This window comes from Mustela nigripes, chromosome 3 (assembly GCF_022355385.1).
Source record: "Mustela nigripes isolate SB6536 chromosome 3, MUSNIG.SB6536, whole genome shotgun sequence".
NCBI classification, from domain to species: Eukaryota; Metazoa; Chordata; class Mammalia; order Carnivora; family Mustelidae; genus Mustela; species Mustela nigripes.
The window spans coordinates 113776719-113783146 of record NC_081559.1 but is presented as its reverse complement, the minus strand read 5'-3'; the positions used below and the strand labels follow the sequence as shown (position 1 = coordinate 113783146).

At 40.0% G+C, this 6428-nt stretch overlaps 1 pseudogene; it reads left to right on the top strand.

Annotated features, from left to right (window-relative positions):
* Positions 1 to 5932: 5932 nt before the first annotated feature.
* Positions 5933 to 6428, top strand: LOC132014519 (small ubiquitin-related modifier 2-A-like; annotated as a pseudogene).

Here is a 6428-nt window from a genome sequence, read left to right as displayed (position 1 = left end):
TATTTTTTTCCTCTTCTCTATTTATTTCTACTCTAACCTATATTGTTTGCTTTCTTCTGCTTGCTTTAGACTTAGTTTATCTGTTTCTAATTTCTTAAGGTAAAAAGTTAGGTTACTGATTTGAGATCTTTCTTCTTCTTCAGTGTAGACTTTCATAGGTATAAATTGCCCTCTCAGCACTGCTTTTGCTGCATCCTGTAAACTCCTGTATGTTTGTCTTAATTTTCATTCATTTCAACATATTTTCTAATTTTTTTTTACTTTTTGACCCATTTGTTCTTTAGGAATGTGTTACTTAATTTCTACATACTTTACAAATTTCCCAAATTTCCTTCGTTATTGATTTCAGAGTTTCTGATGTCTGTAATCAAGAGTTTCTGATTTCTAATTATTGATCAGAGAACTTTGTGTAATATCCATCATCCTCAGTTTATTGAGGTTTGTTTTAATGGTCTAGCATATGATCTATCCTGGACAATGTTTCATGTGTGCATGAGAAGGATTGCACATTCTGCACTTGTTGGGTGGATTGGTCTAGAAAGGTCTCCTTCCCTTTCCTGTGTTATTGTGATATGTACTATATCCATCTACATTGTAAACTCCAAAATACATTGTTTTAATTATTACTATACATAATCTTATGTCTTTTTAAATATCTGAGATTAAACTGAATCAATTATACATTTACAGAGTTTATTATATTAACCTTCTTATTTGGCATTTCTGATTCTATTTCCTATAGATTTGAGTTACCACTTGGTGTCATTACTTTACTCCAAAAACTGCTGTGTTCCCATCTACCTCCTTTGTGCTATTATTGTCAAATAACATTTGCATAAAATGTTGACACATAGTATGTTTCTATATGTAAAAAGCCTAGCTATATAAGTATATTCATATTTCTTAGGTAATTACTTTTTAAATCTGTTAAGAGGAGAAAAAATAAGCAATTTTACTGTCTTTTGTAATTAACTGACATTGTTCTTCATGTGGATTTGAGTTATTATCTGGTGTCATTTGCTTTCAGTCTGAGGAAGTTTTAGTGTTTCTTATAAGTCAGACCTGCCAGCAATAAGTTCTTTCAGCTTCCCTTAATTTTCTCTTTATTTCTTAAAAGATAGTTTTGCTGGATATAGAATGATTGGTTGATAGGTTTTTAGTTTAAGCACTTTGAATATGTCATACCACTGTCTTTTGGGCCTCCATTGTTTTTAAAGCAGTTAGTTAGTTAGTTAGTTAGTTAGTTAGTTAGTTATTTTTAGAGAGGGAGTGAGAGAGGGGAGTGGGGATAGGGGCAAAGGGAGAGAGAATCTTAAGCAGGCTGCATGCCCAGCATGGAGCCTGACGCAGGGCTTGATCTCACAACCCTGAGATCTTGACAGGAGCTGAAATCAAGAATCAGACATTTAACCCACTGAACCACCCAGGTGCCCCTGACCTCCATTGTTTCTGATGAGCATCAGCTCTCACTCTTAATGCACTTTCCTGATATGTGATGCATTGTTTTTTTCTTGCTACTTTTATCTTTGCTGATTTTATCTTTGGGTTTCAAACCTTGTGACTATGATATGTCTGGGCATGGATCTCTTTGTGTTTGTCCTAGTTGAAGTTCATTCTTCTTGGATGTAGAGATTAATGCTTTTCATCAAATTTGGGAAATTTTTAGCCACAACTTCTAATAATTGTTATGCCCCCTCTCTCTTCTATCCATTATGCATATGTTGATACATTTAATGGTGTTTCTGATTTCTCTGAAGCTCTGATCATTTTTCTTCTTTCCCCCCACCATTTTACAGATTACATCATTACTCTGTCTTCAAACTCACTGATTCTTTCTTCTGCCAACTCAAATCTGTTGAAACTCCCAATAACTTTTTCATTTTAATTATTGTACTTCTCATCTCCAGAATTTTTATTTGTTTTTTCTTTATAATTTCTATCTCTTTGTTGATATTCTCTATTTCACGAGATATTGTCGTCAATTCTTTAAGTAGGTTTCCATTAGTTCTTCAAGAATAGTTACAATGGCTGCTTTGAAGTATGTGTCTACTAAGTCCAACATCTGAGCTCCTTCAAAATCAGTTTGTTTTGGTTGTTTTCTTGTGTATGTATCACAATTTCCTCTTTTATTGCATGTCTCAAAATTGTTTGGGTTGAGGGGCACCTGGTTGGTTCAGTCAGTTAAGCAGCTGCCTTCAGCTCAGTTCATGATCCCAGGGTCCTGGGCTTGAGCCCTGCATCAGGCTCCCTCCTCAGTGGGAGCTTGCTTCTCCCCCTCTCCTCCATGCTTGTGCTCTCTCTCGCTATCTCTGTCACTATCTGGCGCTCGCTCTCTCTCTCTCTCTCTCTCTCTCAAATAAATAAAATCATTTTTAAAAATTTGTTTTGGTTGAAAACTGATATTTTGGATATTATACTATCGAAACTCTGGATACAAATTCCCTACATCCCCCAGAGTTTGATGCTGTTGCTTGCTTAGTCATTTATTTATTTATTTATTTATTTAGTGACTTGCTGAACTAACTCTGTAAAGCCAATTTCTCCTTCTGATAGATTTCGTCTTGCTTTGATCTCTTAGCCTGGCTCCCTACTGGTAGATTTTGTCTTGCTTTGATCTCTTAGCCTAGCTTCCTACTGGTCATCCCCCAAGTTAATGTAGTTAATATAAGCCATTTTGGTCAAAGAAAAGTGTGTGTGTGTGTGTGTGTGTGTGTGTGTCTTAGATTCTGCTATCATAGTTAAAGGAATTGTTTTATTTGTTGGTTGGTTGCTTGGCTAATTGGTTTTTGCCCATGTTCAGCCAGAGACCAGGGTCTTGGATTTTCCCCCTCCAATCATTCCCCAAAATGGTCAACCTTGGCCAGGCACACAGTCTTCTAGACTCCAAAGGATTTGTGTGATTTTATGTTAAAGCCCAGCTTCCTGCATCAGAGTAGCTTATCGTTCAACCAGTGTTTGGTCAGAGGTTGCACTTAAGGCCCTTGTATCAGCAAGCCTTCTCCCTGTGTTGATGGGTCTTTGAGCAGCCTGGGGAATGTTTCCAAGTCCACTCCATGTCCTGCTGTGATTTCTTCTCAGTGGGTGAATGTTCTCTATACAAACTTCCTGACACCCAGTCACTTCCCGACAGCAATCTGAGGAGCATTCATCTTGGTATCTCCTTCTCTGGTTCTCTCTGTTAAACTTCTGGTTGCTGTCATTTTGCTTGTTGCCACTATTATAATGGAGCTATAGGCACTGTCTTAATTGCTCTTCACCAAAATCTCCACAGTTCTCAACAACACCCTTAACCAGAATTTCCCACCATGTATTTCAAAATAGTCAGTCTCCCTCAATCAGAGCTGGGAGCTCTTAATCCTTATAGCCTGACTCTCCCTTGGAGAAAATCTCTGTACCCTGCACAGGATCTAGACATGTGGACAGCAAACCACTTATCTCAGAGTAACACCTCTATAAAAGCGATCTCTAGGGTGATGGTGTTCCTGTCTTCTTGGCTTGCCCCTCCTGCTATAGAGCCTCCCCCCTACAATCCAGCAAGGTAGGGACTGAGGTCCCAGGCTCACTCAGCTGTAGTAGAACTTCTACCTGTAGTAGAACTTCTACTCTACAGGTCAAGTCTGGAAAGGGGAAGCTCTCCTTTTCTTGGGTGCCCCAAATAGAGTACCTAGAATACTGTTTCTATAAGATGGAACTGGCAGGGGAAGAATAGGCTATGACTCAGTTGCTGCAGATTTCTTATTGATATTTAGAGATTTTCCTGAATAACTGTTTCCCCGCTTGCTATATGCACTTAGTATAATTTCCAGGACTTTAAGTTATTGTTTTAAATAATTTTCTCCCATTAAATGGTTGTTTTGTTGTGGATTGAATCCACCTTGCCCTTTACTCCAATATTCCAGAAATAGAGCCACCTCTGTGATACCTTTTACTGACTTTTCATCTAGCAGTGTCAAATGCATAAGTTTTACTGATTCCTCAGCCATTAGATGCACCTCTCTCATTAAGGTTGCTGATAACTTACCCTTTACAGATGGTCTAACACTTTTTTTCATATCTAATATTAAAGCACTGAGAAACAAATTTTGTCTTTCAAATTATTTAAATTCTTAAATTATTTAAATCATTCAATTCCTTTTTCTTTAAATTCTGGACTAATAGTCTTAAAGTGATAATGCAACAGGGGCGCCTGGGTGGTAGAGTCAGTTAAGCATCCGACTCTTGGTTTCAGCTCAGGTTGTGATCTCATGGGTCATGAGACAGAGTGCCGTGTCAGGCTCCACACTCAGCAGACAGTCTGCTGGAGACTCCCTCTGCCCCTGCCCAGGCTTGCGCACTCACTGTCTCTCTCTCCCTCCCTCTCTCTCTCACAAATAAATAAATAAATATTTTGAAAAATGAAACTAATATAATATCATTTTCCAATTATACTCCAATTAAAAAAAAGATAATGAAAAAGAAAACTTGTATCCGATGGATCCTTGTTGGTGTGGTTCTTATAAAACCAGTTGAACCATCTCTTGGAAGGTGGTAGCAAAGGTCCGGTGGCAGGGTTCTGGAGATCAGACATCTTAAAAGAGGGATGCCTAAATAGGAAAGGGAAATATTAATATAAAAGATTTTTGTAAGTAATATTCCAAGAGTTGAACCCTAAAAACATCCAATCCAATAAACTCCAAGAAGCTGGTGGAGGAAAATCTTCCAGTTATGCAGCAGCACTGCTTACTGAGTTTCTGAAAACTCCCACACTACATCTCAATGCTCCTAGTGATGTCGCTCCTAGCCTTGGTTGCCACCCAAAGCAGGCATGTGTGACCCAAGCCTTCTGCCCACTTGTCCAGGCAAATATAGCTTACAAAGGGTCTGCTGTAGTGGGGAGTCCTTCCAGGTTTATAACAAGCCACCAGACTTCAGCTCACAGGGGTTCTCCGGAGCCTTGGGAAATGGCCAGATGACTAGAGACCCAAAACAGATCTGGGTGTCAAGCTTTGGTCTTGGTGATACCAAGTCAGGTGGGAGAGAGAGAAACTGGAAACATTCATCAGGGAGTTGGGGTCACATGTTGATGGAAACTGGAGGAATTAAAAATTTAGTAAGGACTGACAATTTGGGATAGGTAGCAGGATCCAGGCCAAAGTGCAAGTAGGTATCAAAATCGATCCTTCTACCCTGTCTGGGAAGTCAACTCAATGTCTACCAGACAAGACAGAGTTTGCATCTTCATCAGTTACCTGCAATTTACCAAAAGGTGCAAAATGGCTCAAAGACAATGAACAGCGCTAGACTCTGAATACCTAGAAGTATGTACTATGAACTGTCTTAGAATTTTCCATTGAAACAATATTTTTCCTTCTTCTCACTTTTTTAAAAAAGATTTTACTTATTTATTTGACAGACAGAGATCACAAGCAGTCAGAGAGGCAGGCAGAGAGAGAGGGGGAAGCAGGTTCCCTGCTGAGCAGAGAGCCCAGTGAGGGGATCGAACCCAGGACCCTGGGATCATGACCTGAGCTGAAGGCAGAGGCTTTAACCCACTGAGCCATCCAGGGGTCCCATCTTCTCCTCACTTTTGATCAAAAAATAATCTCAAAGAGAGATTAGTCTTGACCACAAAATAAGCCTGGTCTCATTAGATTTGACCTGGATATTGTCACAGGTACAGAAAGAATGATCATTTAGGGATGCCTGGGTAAACCAGCCAGTTAAGTGTCCAACTCTTGGCTTCAGCTCAGGTCATGATCTCAGGGTCATGAGATCATGCCCTGTGTAGGGCTCTGAGCTCAGCTTGGAGTCTGCTTGAGATTCTTTCCCCTCCCTCTCCCTCCTCTGCTCCTTCCCCTACTCACTCTTTCTCTCTCTCTCTCTCTCAAATAAATAAATAAAATCTATCAAAATTTATTTAAAAAAGAAAGAAAAGGACCGTCATTTACCACAGGCCTTCCTGAGTTTGCTCTGCTGCAAGTCTTCATAAGAAACCTCAGGTCATACTTCCAGAAGCTTCTGGTGCATTCGTCCAGTGCAGACCTGGAACCTCTTTTGTGAAGCAGCAGCTGAGACTCCAGTGCTCACCATGGCTGACAAAAAGTCCAAGGAGTCAGGATGAGGACAACGATCACATTAATGTGAAGGTGGCAGGACAGGATGGTTCTGTGGCACAGTTTAAGATTAAGAGAGAGACACCACTTAGTAAACTGATGAAAGCTTATTGTGCATGGCAGGGTTTGTCAAGGAGGCAGATCAGATTCTGACTAGATGGGCAGCCAATCAACGGAACAGACATCAATGCACAGCTGGAGATGGGGGACTAAGATGTAGGTGATGTGTTCCAGAAGGAGACAGAGCATCTGCCACAAAGGGAACCTACTGCTTCACTCCAGACCAAGAAGACATTCTCAATGACAGAACCACAATCTGGTTCCACCATATCCTGA